The following is a 19,330-nucleotide window of genomic DNA, read 5'->3' on the forward strand; positions in this document are numbered from 1 at the left end:
CACGCTTTTTAGAGCCCAACCTCTGTAGCTATAAGATAAAGTTGCCAGATGTATATCAGGGATGGATGGAAGCAGTAACACTGAGGCAGCTCTTCTTAGAGTGGAAGCAAGGCTCTAATGCAGTAACAAGAAAAAGAGAGGAAGGCGCCTCTAAGTGCAGTATTAACAATTTATTAGTAGACAATGAAAAATTTGCATTTACAAGATAAATGGTTAAAAAGACTCATCCTGTGGTAATTAGATCCAGGTGGGACATCCAGCCGTCCAGCAGCAAACTATGCCTATAGGATCAGGAAGTAGAGTCCAGGATGTGCCTGTGCATCAAATATGAAGCTTGGAGTGCAGAGTCAGATGTAGCAGGTGAAAGGGGCGGTAATGCATTTTGGAGCATGCTCAATAGGCTCCTTCAGACCTGAGCCCCAGTAGAACCCTGACAGTTTTATAGTGTGGAGGAAATGGGAGGGAGGCAAGTAATTACTGGGTCCTAAGGACCTACATGTTTTTTTTTACATCCTTATTTTTTTCTCTCTCTTTTTTTTTTTTGTTTTAATATTTGTATTAATTCCTGTACGATGCAGGAAAACATGTATGTCCTTAGGACCCAGTAATTACTTGCCTCCCTCCCATTTCCTCCACACTATAAAAATGTCAGGGTTCTACTGGGGCTCAGGTCTGAAGAAGGAGCCTATTGAGCATGCTCCGAAATGCATTACCGCCCCCTTCACCTGCTACATCTGACTCTGCTCTCCAAGCTTCATTTTTGATGCACAGGCACATCCTGGATTCTACTTCCTGATCCTATAGGCATAGCTTGCTGCTGGACGGCTGGATGTCCCACCTGGATCTAATTACCACACGATGAGTCTTTTCAACCGTTTATCTTGTAAGTGCAAATTTTTCATTGTCTACTAATAAATTGTTAATACTGCACTTAGAGGCACCTTCCTCTCTTTTTCTAATTTTAAAGGAGACCAGTCATGAGAGAAATATGTGGGCTTCAATTGCTGACTGGCTAGGATGCTGATGCTTTGGTTGAGTCCAAACTTTCAGTGGCTTACATAAAGAGCTAGTCATGTACTGACTACAAGGATTTTGTTAGTGGGGTAGTCAGGTATGGGAATTAATAAAGGTTTAGCAGTGTATTGGCTGCTAGTTAGATTGTGTCTCCTAAGGACACATTACACTGTTCTGTTCATTATTGTATATTGCTAGTTCACATGTGCTGAACATCTGTAAATGCTCCAAATTGTATATATTATACAAATGGAAAATCCCTATTAATGCATTTGCAGAAGTGTAAAAGGGCCCTCAGTTGATTTAGTGTGCACATGTATCCAGACTGAGCACAATAAAGTTTTTACATACTCTTAACAAGTTTTAAGGAGCTAGTTGCATATAAAGTGGAGTAATTCATCTTCACAGATCACAAATGAGACTCTGATGTAGGGTTTCAGTCTGATTCTAACAGAAACACCGGCTGTTTGTTTACATTGGATGGCTGTCAGACTAGAAAATTTTACTCTTCATATGAAATAAGGGGAACATTTTACTCTTAGGAAATAAGGGGAAAAGGCTGTGATTGTAATGCCTCTGTTGTGAATTTTGAAGATGAATTTCTAAACAATGATTGCAGCTAAGGAGGTGAATGAGAGGTTATACTGGAATCATTTGCACATCTAAGTAATCCTCATGCCTAATATACAGCATATGTATAATTTACTTTCAACAGCACCAAGGGTAGCCACTGCACTCTACATATGAGCTAATTGTCCAGGTGCTCCCCCCACGAAGAAATCCATACAAATCTGACAGGTAAATAGGCACTCATGGTTCTTTCAGCAGATTTAATGTTGACATTTTGATGGAGGTTAGTCCATCTTTCTTAAGACACTAAAACATGGAAGCGTTTGCTTCCATGTTTTATACCCCCAATGTCACCTATGCACACTGTTGTATATGAGACACAGACTCGTTGGCATCAGCAAAATGGTTAAAGCACTTCTACTGTCATTCAGAATATGTAAATACTTTAATGTGCATAGTCTGGGCACTTTAGGTTCACTTTAAAAGTAAAATATTTGAAATGCACTGTTATGCCTCATTCGCAAAGACATACTTGAGTGTACTAAATGTAAATCACTAATTTTCCCCAACTCTTTATAAGCACACTTCACCTCTACCCTTAGAGGTGTACAAATATAAATATGCTCAGTGACAATTAATAAAAGGAACCTTTCATTATATAATAATCTCAAAAATCCAAAATCTATAATTTTTCAAATTAAAGTCCAATTTCAAATTAAAGTCCAATACCACAATAAAATAAATAAATAAATAAATACGTGTAGTCCAAAAAATTGATTCAAGTGTAAAAAACTCTCCGCTGCTTGCAAAACCTTGATTACCTCAAAAAAACAAAAAAATATACATAGTGCATTATCCTTTATAAATAAAAATTTACATGTGAAATCAATCCAATAATATTCACCCAAGTGAAAACACGTGTATATATCAAACCACATACACATGCGATATACTGTGCAAAACCATGCATGTGAAACACTCTACTGTGCTAAAAACTCATGACACAGTGCACACTTCTATCAGGGTAAGGAATGAATACCCTTACCAATATTCAAAGCAATTTATGTTTTTGATCTCAATCCACAGAAATTGCCTGGTGATATAAATCCTTTTGAAGATGTCCTCAGGGTTTGCTTTGATCCTATGATATTGTATGGATCCTTCCACCCTAGCAACTCAGATATGCTTCCACCATATACGCCAGCCAGATACCCATATACAAGGAACAAATCATAGCGTGATACTGCCACATACTAAGATCCAAAACTTTTAATTATCCTGCTTACATTAAAAACATCTTTCATCGCACATAGCATATAAAGACCTGTCTGCCATCCGGAATCCAGGAGAGTCCTAATCGCAAGTCACAGCCGATTTTTTTGCCCTCTCCAAGATGGCCGCCACTCCACTTCCGGTATTCTCGTATGCGTCTGACGTCAGGGAGGTGACAGGTCTTTATATGCTATGTGCGATGAAAGATGTTTTTAATGTAAGCAGGATAATTAAACGGAGCAGCGGAGAGTTTTTTACACTTGAATCAATTTTTTGGACTACACGTATTTATTTATTTATTTATTTTATTGTGGTATTGGACTTTAATTTGAAATTGGACTTTAATTTGAAAAATTATAGATTTTGGATTTTTGAGATTATTATATAATGAAAGGTTCCTTTTATTAATTGTCACTGAGCATATTTATATTTATACTTGAGTGTACGTCCGGGCGAGAACCATGTTTCTTTCTTGAGTTTATTGGCTGGTTCGTCATAGTCTACCTAGAAGATATCCTGATCTATGCCACCTTCCTTGAGGAACAATATAATCATGTCTCTGCTCTCATAGCCAAGCTCCATATTCCCTGTATGCTAAATTATCTAAGTGCACATTCCATGTTTCCAAGGTTCCCTTCCTAGGGTATATAATTTCTGATTCCAGATTGGCCCTGGACCCTGCTAAAGTAAAGTAAAGGCAATCCACAGAATTACACTACACAATAAAAGGTTGCGCTGAATGCCCAATTGCAAAATGCTGAATAATTCACATAATGTGAAAAAATTATGTGACCTTATTCAAAATATCCCCTTGAGAATGTCAGCCTCTGATGAAATGCGTAGGGCCGGGCAGTGACGCCGTCGCACATGACTGCCAGACAAGGTGCAGCCAATCCAGAAGATGCCTTTGCCATTACTGCTCTAATACAAAGCGCATTTTATATTTCACATGTGAGCGGTTTTAACCTTTTATTCAATAAAAAGATCTCTCCCTTATGGGCTCAGTGGTTCACAACTGGGGAAGGGGTGGCACTTAATCATGTGTCTTTCAAGGATTTTGTTTACTCATGGCACTGGATTTTCATATTTATAGACTTAATTTCAGACTGTTTTTATTTGGACTGTTTTGGGGACTGTTCGCATATAAATGCAGTGATATATTGCTTTATATCACTTTTTGGGTTTTTGAAGGTCACATAATGTTTTCACATTATTTGAATTAGTCATCATTTTGCAATTGGGGATCCAGCTATACTTTTTATTGTATGGTGTTGATATAATATCTGCCTATTTACCAAGACATAAGGTTGGCTGCATTTTCCCCTATTTTTTTTTTTATTTTATTCTCTTCAAAAGCACTGCCTTTTCTAGGTATTCTAGTCCATCCAAAGAGTAATCTGGGTACAGGAAAAAGGTTGGCAACAAAGGAATCTGAGAAAAGAGTAATTTGTCAGGCAGGGAAACACATAGAGAGTCAGCAAACTAATGCTATTCCAAGCACAGAGGAACAGGCTGATGAGGTTTAAAAAAAGCACCTTCTGCGCTGAGGACTGATAATGCTAGGGGGTGTGTGGCCAGACTCATTACCCTACAGCTGATGGGAACAGCTAGGAGCCTGCGAGTACTCATTAAACCTCAACTGATGGAAGAAACTGGAAGATTTCCTACAGAGGTTGTGTATAGAGATGAGCGAATCGAAGTAGGCGAAGTGGAATTCGTTTCGAATATTAGGAAAATTTCGATTCGCGTCGAATCCGAAAATAAGCAGACTTCGGATGTGCGAATCGAAATTTTTCCTAAAATGGCGGCGACATGTGCGGCGACGGAGCGGGGATGTCTGGGAAGGCGCGCAGACAAGGCGCGTTTGACCCATAATGCATTCATTCATGACATGTGATCGCATTAGCCAATCGGCAGCCAGCCAGCCAGCACAGTGTAATGATCGAGCTATAAATGGCGGCCATTTTAGAATTCTCCATTTGCCTCCAGTCATTCAACAGAGGCAGACCTGGCTGTATTCAGGGAGAGAGTTAGGGACAGAGAAACGTTACTTAGGGACACAGAAACGTTAGTTAGGGCCACAGAATCGTTACTTAGGGCCACAGAAACGTTACTTAGGGCCACAGAAACGTTACTTAGGGCCACAGAAACGTTACTTAGGGCCACAGAATCGTTACTTAGGGACACAGAATTGTTACTCAGGGACAGACAGAATTGTTACTGAGGGATACAGAATTGTTACTGAGGGCCACAGAATCGTTACTTAGGGTCACAGAAACGTTACTTAGGGCCACAGAATTGTTACTTAGGGACAGACACAGAATTGTTACTGAGGGACACAGATTTGTTACTGAGGGCCACAGAATCGTTACTTAGGGCCACAGAATTGTTACTTAGGGACAGACACAGAATTGTTACTGAGGGACACAGATTTGTTACTGAGGGACACAGATTTGTTACTGAGGGCCACAGAACCGTTACTTAGGGCCACAGAAACGTTACTTAGGGCCACAGAATTGTTACTTAGGGACAGACACAGAATTGTTACTGAGGGACACAGATTTGTTACTGAGGGTCACAGAAACGTTACTTAGGGCCACAGAAACGTTACTTAGGGCCACAGAATCGTTACTTAGGGCCACAGAAACGTTACTTAGGGCCACAGAATTGTTACTTAGGGACAGACACAGAATTGTTATTGAGGGACACAAAATTGTTACTGAGGGCCACAGAACCGTTACTTAGGGCCACAGAAACGTTACTTAGGGCCACAGAATTGTTACTTAGGGACAGACACAGAATTGTTACTGAGGGACACAGATTTGTTACTGAGGGCCACAGAAACGTTACTTAGGGCCACAGAAACGTTACTTAGGGCCACAGAATCGTTACTTAGGGCCACAGAAACGTTACTTAGGGCCACAGAATTGTTACTTAGGGACAGACACAGAATTGTTACTGAGGGCCACAGAATTGTTACTGAGGGCCACAGAACCGTTACTTAGGGCCACAGAAACGTTACTTAGGGCTACAGAAACGTTACTTAGGGCCACAGAATCGTTACTTAGGGCCACAGAATCGTTACTTAGGGCCACAGAATCGTTACTTAGGGACACAGAAACGTTACTTAGGGCCACAGAAACTTTACTTAGGGCCACAGAATTGTTACTTAGGGACAGACACAGAATTGTTACTGAGGGACACAGAATTGTTACTGAGGGCCACAGAACCGTTATTTAGGGCCACAGAAACGTTACTTAGGGCCACAGAATTGTTACTCAGGGACAGACACAGAATTGTTACTGAGGGATACAGAATTGTTACTGAGGGACACAGAACCGTTACTTAGGGCCACAGAAACGTTACTTAGGGCCACAGAAACGTTACTTAGGGCCACAGAATTGTTACTCAGGGACAGACACAGAATTGTTACTCAGGGACAGACACAGAATTGTTACTCAGGGACACAGAATTGTTACTGAGGGACACAGAATTGTTACTGAGGGACACAGAATTGTTACTCAGGGACACAGAATTGTTACTGAGGGACACAGAATTGTTACTGAGGGACACAGAATTGTTACTGAGGGACACAGAATTGTTACTCAGGGACAGACACAGAATTGTTACTCAGGGACAGACACAGAATTGTTACTGAGGGACACAGAATTGTTACTGAGGGCCACAGAACTGTTACTGAGGGCCACAGAAACATTACTCAGGGACACAGAATTGTTACTCAGGGACAGACACAGAATTGTTACTCAGGGACAGACACAGAATTGTTACTGAGGGACACAGAATTGTTACTGAAGGACACAGAATTGTTACTGAGGGACACAGAATTGTTACTGAGGGCCACAGAACTGTTACTTAGGGCCACAGAAACGTTACTCAGGGACACAGAATTGTTAATCAGGGACAGACACAGAATTCTTACTCAGGGACAGACACAGAATTGTTACTCAGGGACACAGAATTGTTACTGAGGGACACAGAATTGTTACTGAGGGACACAGAATTGTTACTCAGGGACACAGAATTGTTACTCAGGGACACAGAATTGTTACTGAGGGACACAGAATTGTTACTTAGGGCCACAGAAACGTTACTCAGGGACACAGAAATGTTACTCAGGGACAGACACAGAATTGTTACTCAGGGACACAGAATCGTTGAATTAAAGAGTATGTCAGACAACATGCAGAGGAGTGGCAGAGGAGGCAATGTTTTAGGAGCGAGCAGACGTGGCAGCAGAGGAAGGGGTCGAGGCAGCACTATTCGCAGCCAGAGGCCAGTGCTCCCGGTGTCATCCAGTACAGTGAGGAAGAGCTAACAGAGGGCGGTCAGGAACGGGGGGAGACATCCGCCTCTTCAGCAGCCAGGCGAAGAAGTAGTGGCGAGGAGAGTGGCTCGGTAGCCGGTCTAGAGACAGGTCTGTCTCCTGACCCACACGCAGCCGAGGGGGCTAGTAGTGAGGCGGAGACCCTAATTGATGATGATGAGGCTGATCGCACTTGGCAGCCTCGTCGTCATCAGGCTATTGCTTCCGCATCATCTGTAGAAGAGGGTGGCAGCTTGGCAGCGAGCAAAACAGTCGGTGGGTTGTCTCCATCGCCACACTCTGCCATGTGCCACTTTCAGGTCTCCTCACACACTGCTGGTGTGTTCAATTTTTTGACATAGGGTGCTGGCAGATTACGGCCCTCCCATAGCTGCTGCCAGGCCCCTAATCTGCCATGGGCCCCTATACCGCCTCCTCATGCTGCTGCCAGGTCCAGAGTGTCTCATGGGTCCCTGTACGGCTTCCCATTGCCGCTGTCTCCATAGCCACACTCTGCCATGTGCCACTTTCAGGTCTCCTCACACTGCTGGTGTGTTCCATTTTTTGACATAGGGTGCTGGCAGATTACGGGCCTCCCATAGCTGCTGCCAGGCCCCTAATCTGCCATGGGCCCCCGTACCGACTCCTCATGCTGCTGCCAGGCCCGTAATCTGTCATGGGCCCCTGTTGTCGCTTGTTGGCATATTCCTCTCGTTCAGATGCTCCTTCTCCTGCTACTCCTCTTCACGGATTCCGTCAGCAGTCTTTCTTGGAATCCGTTTCCAAGAGACAACAGTTTGCGAGCACGCACCCGACGGTGCAGAAGCTGAACGTCCTCCTGTCCAAGTTGCTGCTGCCAGGCTCGTAATCTGTCATGCGCCCCTGTACCGCCTCCTCATGCTGCTGCCAGGTCCAGAGTGTGTCATGGGCCCCCGTACCGACTCCTCATGCTGCTGCCAGGCCCGTAATCTGTCATGGGCCCCTGTACCGCCTCCCATTGCTGCTGTCTCCATCGCCACACTCTGCCATGTGCCACTTTCAGGTCTCCTCACACTGCTGGTGGGCTCTCGTTTTGGCCCCGTGACTGCCCAAATGAGTGAAGTGTGCGGTGATTCTAAGATCGACGGCACTCATCTGCATGTCATACTGACTGTCAGTATTATTTCTCTTCCCCAGCAGACTCCAAGGGCATTTAAATTAAAGGTACAGTGTTCTGCACTAATATAAAGGCTCTCTGAAGCCTAGAAACACCCTTTTATAAGTTAAATTCGCAGCGAATATATTCGACTCGAATCAAAATTTTTCCACGAATTCGCCGAATCAGTCGAATCGAATTTTTGAATACTTCGCTCATCTCTAGTTGTGTACTCAGCAAATGATTAAATCAGCTACTGAAAGTGCTTAAAAAAGGTTTAATATCACTTTGGTAGTTCTGCTTCCAGCAGGGGCGGACTGATCATTTGGAAACTCGGGCACTGCCTGAGGGCCCGGGGTCAGTAGGGGGCCCCATGAGATGCCCCTGGTACCTTTTTCATAGGCTTTGTTGAGTTTGGGCAAGGACACAGGGGCCCCATGATCCCCTATTGCCTGGGGGCCCCATGAGTTGTCAGTCCGCCCCTGGCTTCCAGTGACTACAGTCTTTGCTCTCTGCCTGCAGAAAACTCTTTATCTGGCATATCCAGGTGTCTGGGTGCCGGTGTCTCCTGTGGTTCCACACCAGGGAGAGGTAAGTATCATTCCTTTTGTTTTGCAGGTTGCCTGTTTGATTTTTTAATGTAAACCTTTTATCAAGTTATAGCAAGCAGACCAAGGCTGACTCTCTACAGCGATTCTCCAATCCACCTCTAAAGCCCTCTCCCCACTTTGTGCTTAGTCCTCCCCATAGGGCACAGTCTCCTTACTCATTCCCCCGGAACTGTGATCATATCTGGCAATAGGCCACATGGGCACCAAGCAGTGCATTGTAGGAGAAGGAGAAAATATGTCCCTATGCCCCATAGCTGGAAATTCTATTCTTTCTTAAGGGGCTTCACCAGTAGGCAGGCAAGGTAGGAGCAGAAACCTTATGGGTTTCCTTTAAATCAAGAAACCATTTTATTCTATTTTCTTGCAAAACTAAACCCCTCACTGCACATTTCTATTTCATTCCATTTCAATAGCAGCCATAAATCTCACTGAACTAAACAATGACACTACAACTGTGAGTGATACAGAAAGCTGAAAGTCCATGTTTTTATATCCATAAAACATCCTCAGAAGAATGCTCTTACTGTCCATTCATATCTGATAAAAAAAACTTCAGATCGTTCCCTCTCACTTCCCGTCCCACTGCCCCCCCTGTACAAATAATAGGGGTGCGGTCGTCAGGGACAGGAAAGCATAGATTCTTTGGAAACATTTTAAAAGGTTCTCGCCCTTCCATATTCTAACAAACATATTTTCCCAAGTCAGAGACCTGGAACAAGTGTACAGCAAATGAAAGTAAAAGGAAAGGCAGAACTCCTGATCTCTGTACTCAATCTAAGTCAGTGACTCAGGAAGTATTGAAGCAGGGCTGTGGATAAGGGGGTACCTTCAGTCCTCATGTACGGGGCCCAGGCCAGCAGGGGGGCCCAGGCAGCTGGGTAAATCAGATGTGTGTAGGGAGGATGATCGGTGCAGTGGGAGTGCAATTACTGGAACTGATCCCCTGTATGGAACTCTCTGCAGCAGCTGAAGGCTGGCATCTACTCCTCTCCTCCCGCTGGCTTTCAGCTGCTGCAGAGAGACAGGGGATCGATTCCAATAATTTCACCTCTGTTGCACCCATCATCCTCCCTGTGCACCATACGGTTCCCCATGTTGCCCTGGCCCCTCTGTGTGTGCCCACCCCCGCAGTGCTCCTGGTTTCCCTCCTCTCCCTCTCACTGGTAACTGCGAGCACACAATAGGGTCCTTCAGGATGATGAACACAATAAGTGATCAGTACCGATCGCTCACTGTGTTCATTCAAAACTGAAGCATAGTAAACTGGGTTTTTTGAGCGAGGGCCCTGTCAGTTTTGCTGTATGGGGCCCTGTGGTTCCTAACAGCAGCCCTGAGCTGAAGCATTGGCATGAAAGCCTGGCAGTTCGTATATTCACAAAGAGATAGAGCAGAGTGAACTGGCATAGTGCAGAACTTTTTTTAATGTCCAAAAGCAAAAGTGTTGAACTCACAAGAAAAGCAGGTTTAGCTGTATAAAAGTGTTACTAAACCCACAAAAGTAAAATCAGTCTGTATATGCAGTAAAGCATGCTTGCTATACTCAGTGAGGAACCTAAGGGGTTAATCCTCCGCATTGTGTAAAAAGGATGTTTGATCCTGACTTCTCTGATCCTCCCCTTCTTCCAGTGCACCTTTTTTATTTCCTGATAAGACATATCATGTGGAGACACTGCACATGCTCAGTTTGGTGGATATTACTAGAGAGGTTTTTTTTATTGTACATGTGATCAGCACAGGGCCAATCAGCACTGCCCAGAGAGAGGTCAGGGGTTCTGCATTCTCTGAGAGAAAACTCCTCCTACAAGCTTTAACCAGTGCTTGGCTGGACAATGATAGGAGTCACAAGACTGCTACAGTATATACTGCTGATGAGAAAAGGTATTTAGCAGTTTATATTTACTAAAATAAGTGCATTTCCATGTTCTGTGTACTGTTGGAGACCAAATATAGTGAATGCAGGGTCATGAGTTTAGTAACACTTTAAGGCATTCAATGATGAACCTGATCCAGTTGCTCGTGTCCTCCAGCATTTGCTTCAGGCAGGGCTGGAGCATGAGGGCAAAACACCGGGGTATATACCTACTTTCACATGTTGTTTGAAAGTAGTCTCTGCCCGCTGCTACACACATCATGTGATACCATTGTTTGAGGATGCATTTTGGGGACTTTTCCCTTCATCAGCCTCACAATGGGACAACTGCTAAGTGTTTTATGTGTAAACGGCTCTTGCCATTGGCTGTATCCATTGATTATAATAAGCATGGTCTCCAAATAAACAAAAGTTCAGCTTATATAAATACCACTTATACAGCGCTATTATCAAATAAAACAAAACAAAAATGTCCGTGCTACTTTAAAGTGTCCATGCAATTAACTATCACTTGATTCCCCAAAAAACATACTCAGTGCTGTGCACATTTGTTCCAAACATGCATTATTCCATGTGTAAATCTCATATGTGCTCCTCCACCTCCACACCAGAGAACTCACCAGATTGCCATGACTACCTGAATAAGGTAAGTCATTGGAGCGCTTGTATTGCCACAGAAGATTCCACCTTCTAGGACCATTTAAGCCAGGAACATATATTTTCCTCTCACCAATGTGTCCCCCCAAATATGGTAAGTAACCATGGAGGAAAACCTCTTAAAGAAGAACTTCATTAGTTGCAAAATACAAAGCAATGATCAACTGTTGAGATAGGCAACTCTGGAGCAGGGGCGGACTGACAACTTATGGGGCCCCTGGGCAATAGGGGATCACGGCGCCCCTGTGTCCTTGCCCAAACTCAAAAAAGCCTATGAAAAAGGTTCCAGGGGCATCTCATGGGGCCCCCTACTGACCCGAGTTTTCAAATGGTCAGTCCGCCCCTGCTCTGGAGTGTTGGAGATCTACCTAAGCTTTCACAAAATTTCTAACCTTAGTGATGTTACTTTTACTGATAAAGAAATGAGAATCTTGAATCTAGGCCTTAAATATTCCCCCCGACAAAAATATGAGTATGGTTGACATATACATAGACGTCCAGAAATTTATGGAGAAATGCATTATTAAAAATATTATCACAATAAAACAGAAAAAAGAATGAGGAAGGATTAAATTTTGTACACAGTGTTAAAAAAATGTCTCTGTATTCAATCCCAAACCAGTAGGCAGCCGGTTTATGGATGTATTTAAAGGCATGGTAGAGAGTGATAATAAAAACATGTAATTCACACAACCTAAAAAAGGTAAAAACATATGGGGAAATTAGAAAGGAATTCAGAATAGAATTAGGAATTAGAAATTAAAATTAGAGTTAAGAATGAGAAATAAATACAAATTTGGTAATCCACCAAGCTGATAAGGGTTTTGAGTTGCTGCAATGACATTTCAGCAAAATGGACTAGCCTGCTGCATAATTTTTTCACTTTGATTTTTGGGGTGTCTTTGAATTCAGTCCTCTGTAGGTTGATAATTTTTATTTCCATCAAATGATGGGGTATCCTTACATTCCTAACACATTACCCAGTCCATATCAGTATAGATATCCAGCATGATGTTTTTCCCCATTGAGATCTAATGTGTCTTCAAAGTGTTCCTTTCATTTTTCTCAGCAGTGTATTACGTATATTATTTTTGTGAAATTGTGTAGTTTTTTTAATGAAATATTTCCCATTTTGTAAATTTTTAATAGTTTGTGAATGTAATGACAGCAAATGTTTGTATTGAATATACTTTAGTGCTTTTAGGAAAACATCATTTGTACATTGTTGAAATATAAAGTTATGTGACTATAAAAAGAGGTAAACTGAACGTTGGGTCATTTGGAGATTGTCACTATAATAATAAATGAAAACCATCAATTGCAAGAGACCTGTACACTTAAAATACTTAGCAGCTTGACCCATTTTAGGGCTGATGAAGGGGAAGTGTCCCATACATGACTGTGGCTGTGTGATGACTAGGGTGGCCTCTTGAAAGCCTCCATCCAAGCATCCCGGTACAGGGAACAGGGACTGCTAAGGCAGGAGAAGGATGCAGGCACCAGGAAGTTGGAGCAGTGAGCTTGAGCTTGGAAGCACAGTGATTCACGGGGTACAAGTATGGAGTCAGGTCACCAGCTGGACTCAGCAGAGGCCAGGCAGATAGGTACAGGATCATGATCAGAATCCAGATTGGAGGCAGGTAAGAGTCAACAACATACTGGCAATGAGGTAAAAAGTCAGGAAACAGAGTTGTGGTAAAAAGTTCAAGCCAGGGTCGGTAAGAAAGATGAGCAGTGGGCATAACAGGCAAGAGAAATCCAAAGAGAAGCATTAGATCTTTCCAGCGATAAGGAGAGGCAGACCTCATGTTTAAAAAGCCGTTGGCTGCCAGGATCTGTTGGTGTGCCTGTGGATGCACATGTGCACCAAGGCCTCATGCACACATGCATTCTTGTCCTTTCACATCTTTTTAGGCTTCTATGCACCTGGGAATTAGCACTTGCTGCACCAGATCCTGACAGGAAGGTCCCCAAAACCAAACACATGGTTACCATATGTCCCTGCTTCCCAAGGACAGTCCCTGTCTTAAGGTATCTGTCTCCTGAAAACGTGTCCCAATAGTGTCCCCAGCCACACACATTGCCAGTCAGTGTTCTGTGCAGGTGCCAATTGACCAGTCACTCTGTGCAGGCACCAATCCAAAATGGCACCACCGGAGCTATTTGCGTTTTTTTTTACTTTTTTTCTTGTTAGATACACAGAATTTAACTGGATATAACATTTATAGGTAAAGTTGATCCAGGGAATATCTGATTGCCTCTCGGGGGGATCAGGAAGGATTTTTTTTCCCAGCAAGAGCAAATTGGATCATGCTTTGCTGGGTTTTTTTGCCTTCCTCTGGATCAACTGTTGGTATAGGATTATAACTTTTTTTTCTATGGTTGAACTGGATGGACTTTTGTATTTTTTCAGCCAGACTAACTATGTAACTATATGTAACTTTCAAGGTGTCTCTCCTAACTACGCCTGAATATCTTGGTGCCTCTTATTTGAAATGCTTGCCTTTACTCTATTGTCTGCCTTTTGTTCCAAAGGTCAATTGTTTTAGGGCTTTAAAAATGGGAATGCGATTTTGTGGATGTGGCTACAAATGGGGGTGCGATTTTGGAGAGTGTTGTTAAAAGTGGGCATGGTCAGTAGGGTGTCCCTGCAATTCATTTTGAAATTCTGATAATCTTACCCTAAACACATGATGTGCGCAGCGGCAGAGGGAGATTGCTGCAGGATATCACATGGAAGGAGATTGATGCTCAGGAGAGTTCGGTGTGTTCCAAATGCCCAGTTTAAAGTTCATCCCTGCCCAATTCAGATGCCAGGGACCATGAGCAACAGGATCTAGAGTCAGTAATGAACAGGGGCGGACTGACAACTCATGGGGCCCCCGGGCAATAGGGGATCATGGGGCCCCTGTGTCATTGCCCAAACTCAAAAAAGCCTATGAAAAAGGTACCAGGGGCATCTCATGGGGCCCCCTACTGACCCCGGGCCCTCGGGCAGTGCCCGAGTTTCCAAATGGGCAGTCCGCCCCTGGTAATGAATGCCATGATGTCACCTAAACCTGCTTTTATTGTAAGTGTAATACTTTTAGTCTTTCTCTTTGTGTCTTTTAGTGAATTGAATACTCCACTCTTTCAAAGCTGAGCTGCAAGGCTGGGACTGTTTGAACTTTTGATGAGGATGAACTTGAATTATTTACAGAACTTGATGGATTTTAGGTTTTCCTGCTATTCGCTAGTTTATGTATAGGTTGTGTTTATTATTTTAGTTACATTGTGTTTAGAGTACATTGTGGTTATTCAAGTTGTACTTGTTTCAGAGATTCAGTGCACACTGTTTAGATTGTTGTCAGCATAGTTTAGATTCATCTGATGACTTTTGTTTCAGCTGACATATTTAGGAGCGAGAAGCCATGGCAGCCAACATATCTCTCTTCTAACAGTCTGTGAGGTTAGCAGCACAATTCCAAGTGCAACATAGATATGGGATATAACAAGAAAAGTTGATGAACCGCAGCAGGGGTGGACTGACAACTCATGGGGCCCCCGGGCAATAGGGGATCATGGGGCCTCTGTGTCCTTGCCCAAACTCAAAAAAGCCTATGAAAAAGGTACCAGGGGCATCTCATGGGGCCCCTACTGACCCTGGGCTTTCGGGCAGTGCCCGAGTTTCCAAATGGTCAGTCCGCCCCTGTACCGCAGTATTCATCAGATTATGGCTTTCACTGAAAAAACTTCACTAGAAAATGTGTTTAGCCCTGGTTTACACCGAATGCAATTTCAAAGTGGTGCGATCTGGCCCTATTTAAAGCACTACTTCAAAATAGCGCTGATATAGACACCTTATATTCTATGAGAGTTTAATCGCACTGAAGTGGTGAAAAAGTAATGCAGGAACTATTTATCAAATCGCGCTACCTTAAATCGCACCTATTAAGACAGTGCCATAGAAACACATTATATGGGACTTCAGGTGCAATTTGTAAATTGCATTTCGCACTTGAAGGCACAGAGGTGTGAACCAGGGATTAAAGTCCTACTGCAGGGAAAACCTTTTATCTTTCAGTTTTGGATGGATAAGAACTCCTTATGGGGGAGGGGGTAGATGTTTGTCAGGTTTTTGTTGCTGTCCTGGTGATGCCATGTCAAACACTGACGCACAATGTGTCACAGGGACAGGAAGTGAGTGGGATACTACACTGCAGGGCCACAAAATGCAATAAAAACCGGAGGTTCTACCCTTTCCCTACTTTACTAAAAACATGTGTTTTGCACCCAAGGAGAATAGGTCAACATAGGTAACGATTCCAACTCGGTGCTACTGCAACTTGGACATACTCATGTACGTGCTTTTGATATATGTTACACTTGTAATTTACCAAATGTATCCCTTATTTGTCATAAATTAAAAATAAATATTGAAAATAAATTAATTAATATAAAAATGTGTTTGTTGGTTTATTGTGGTTTGTGTCTATGCTGGTGAAATTTCCTCTCACTCTGTCCCAATGTCAGGGAGATGGAAGTCCTTAAAATATAAAAAAATTAAAATGGACCTACACTGTATTAAGGACTTCCCACTAAGCCAACCTACTTTACATTAAATACATCCTAAGTCCTAGTTCACACTGATGCATTTCCCACACTGCATCACAATCGCACTCCGTTCGTGCGAACCGCTGTGGGTGTCAATGTTAAGGTAATGACACCCCAAAAATGGTTTGCAAAATGCAATGTGATTGGCTGAATTGGATTACATGGCTGTGAACACCCATGCGATCTGATTCCAGTGCAGCAAAAAAAAAAGGTGTATGCACCTTTTTCGTGCGGGTGCGGTGAGATTTGAGCCATACAAAATGAATGGTCTTAAGTCACACTACAAAGAACTGCATGTGATTTGAACAAGAATGCAGTTCAATTCCTGTCTGAATCACATGCGGATCCCCGCACCACATCAGTGTTAACTTGGGACGTAAAGCTGAACTCCAGGTATGATGTTTATTGCATAATTACATTGGTCCAGCTTGGCATAATATGTATGCATATCTCATACCTGATGGGCCGCTGGGGAAGTTGACACTGTAATAGTCAGCATTACTAAAGTTATAGCCATGGAATTCTGGGTCCTGAGGCAGGCAACTTGCTCTCTGTACATTGACCTCAAGGGGTAACTCAAATTGTTCTCTGATTGGACAAATCAGAGATCCTTACATTGCTGTGACTCTTTTCCAGTCCTATCAGAGAACAGATTGTATTAATTGAAAAAAAATACAAGCTGCTCTATGAATGGTAGCAGTGCCAATCAATGGTCCCCCTGCGGTCAGCGTCATTCACGGAAGCTACTTGCACAGAACCCCAGCAGCAAACACCTTACACTAATACCCCTCTCATTCGCATTGAGGTAACAAGTGAATCACAATGTGGTGTGTTGTGGTCCGACTAAAACATTACTGTAGTAGGCACTAAGATGCACATGTCCTCTGTTTTGGTGTGCTGCATTTGGACAATGCATCGAGGTGGGCTGCCAACCCATTCAAAGTAAATGGGCTGCTTTAATGCAACGCACCTTATTGCACAGCACATGTTTGTGTAACACGGGTGTCTTAACATAACCCATTGTGTAAAGTGAGCCTAAGAGGAGCACTGCCAATGTTTCACCAGATCACCCTCCCCAACCAGACCTAGTCTGGCAGAACTTCTATTGCGACATATACCAGAAGGAATGGTCTTCCTGGTAGTGTTTTTTGGGCTGTTGTCAATTCCTCAGAGATTGTCAATATTAATTAAAACCTATCTGCATACAACAGAAACTCTCAACATAGCCTGTATGTTCTGCAGCTGGGTCTCCTTATGAGTCAGTACATGATTGTTTTAGCATGGTTGGCAGTATTTGACTACATACACAGATGTTGGCTGGCATGCTATTAGTCAGGACTACTTTTGCTTTTTTAGTCTAGTCCGCCCGAACCCTCTCTGTGGGCCTGTTCTACCTAATGGCTACCAGGTATTATAAAGGATCTTGGATGTTTAAGAACATACAGTAATTGGGTTTATTTCTATTCCTTACAATGTCCAAACACCTTATGATTAACAAATTCATATTAGTCTACAAATCAATCCAATCAGTTTTTTTCTGCACTCAAAACCAGCTCATAATGCATCCATTTTGCTACGGCTCTTTCCCTAGAGGAATTAATGTCTTGACTGTGTCATTAAATTAGAGTAGACTGTTTCACAAAAGTAAAATAGACTTGGGTAGAATGTCACATCAAAGAAAAGTAGGACAAAGTAGACTGTCTCTTTAGGTTTGAATGTGCTGGGATAGACTGTATTTTCAAATTAGAGTAGGCTAGAGTAGACTGTCTCATAAAAGTAGAGTGGACTAGAGTAGACTGTCTCATCAAAGCAGAGTAGACCATCTGATTAATTCACAATAGACTTGAGTAGGCTGTATCATCAATAGAGAGTATATTAGAGTAGATTGTTTCATCAAAGTAGACTAGACTGTTTTATTAAAGTAGAATAAGCTTGAGTAGGCTGCATCATCAAGAGATTAGGCTGGAGTGGACTGTCTCATTCAAGTAAAGTAGACTAGAGTAGACTGTCTCATCAAAGCAGAGTAGACTGTCTAATCTAAGTAGAGTAGACTAGACGGTCTCAACAAAGCAGAATAGACTAGAGTAGACTGTCTAATTAAAGTAGGGTTGACTAGAGTAGACTGTTTTCTGTCTGACTCATCGGCAATCTAATCAGATCTGGCAAACAAGGAGGCAAGTTTCGGGCTCAGGCCAAGACCCGATTCTCCCAGGCTGGTCTGCAGTTCCCTGTCAGCTGTGTTCACCGGCTGCTCAGGAAGGGCAACTATGCTGAGCGAGTCGGAGCTCCAGTCTATCTGACTGCCATCCTCGAGTATCTGACAGCTGAGATCCTCGAGCAATATTGCCCAAGAGAACAAGAAGACTCGCATCATCCCCTGACACCTCCAGCTGGCTGTCTGCAACAACAAGGAGCTCAACAAGCTGCTGGGTGGCATCCCCATTCCCCAGGGAGGAGTCCTGTCCAATATCCAGGCCCGTGCTGCTGCTCAAGAAGACCGAGAACCACAAGGCCACCAAGAGCAGGTAAATGGAGAGAATCCATCTATACTAGACTGTCTCATAAAAGCAGAGTGAAGTAACTCAGCAGAGTTGAGTAAATTAGAGTAGATTGTATCAATAAAAAATAGCTGCTTGTGGCACTGCAACTTGTGTTAAACTGGCCATAGGTGGATAGAATTTTGAATGAAAATTCTTAGGAAAAGTCTAAATGATTTTGGAATGAAAACCATATACACTTTTAGAAATATGTTCATTTGAGAAAAAATGTCCATCCTGCTTCTTTCGAATTTTCTCACCGCACCAAAAATGAACTTTGGTGTGACCCACTAATGATTAGAACAAGAAATGAGCTTTTCTTAGAACATTCTTTTTCTAAGATTTTTTATTCAAAATTCTACCCATCTATGACCATTGGCCAGCTTGAAATTGTATCCAGTACTGAACATGCTTTCCAGTACTTCTAGAATTAGCTCTCACTCAGACACATGGCAATGCTCACCAAGCACTTTCAGTTTCGTAACACTCACATATTTTCCACTTTCTGCTTTGTTTATACTAAATTCTTATATGTTTGTAGGCTGTATTGGACTGTATAAACATGCCTGCAAATTTTGGGTTTCAAAATGCAGCAATGGATGTGTGTATCTACACTTCAAAATGATTACAGACATAATAGATATACTAGTGAGCTATTTAAACGTGAACAATGCAATAATATACAAGTGTATGGTACTGCACAGTGATTACATCTATACAGTGGCGTCCTGAGGCAGGTGCGGGGGG

The 19,330-nt window shown here is 42.8% G+C and overlaps 1 protein-coding gene across 2 annotated transcripts in view; it reads right to left on the bottom strand.

Moving 5' to 3' along the window:
- Positions 1-19,330, bottom strand: part of LOC149441503 (uncharacterized) — a 73,254-nt gene that overhangs the window by 51,088 nt on the left and 2,836 nt on the right. The gene's annotated exons all lie outside the window — the stretch shown is intronic.

This window comes from Staurois parvus, unplaced genomic scaffold (assembly GCF_062004578.1).
Source record: "Staurois parvus isolate SC_StPar_1 unplaced genomic scaffold, SC_StPar_1.0 ptg000978l, whole genome shotgun sequence".
Classification (NCBI taxonomy): Eukaryota; Metazoa; Chordata; class Amphibia; order Anura; family Ranidae; genus Staurois; species Staurois parvus.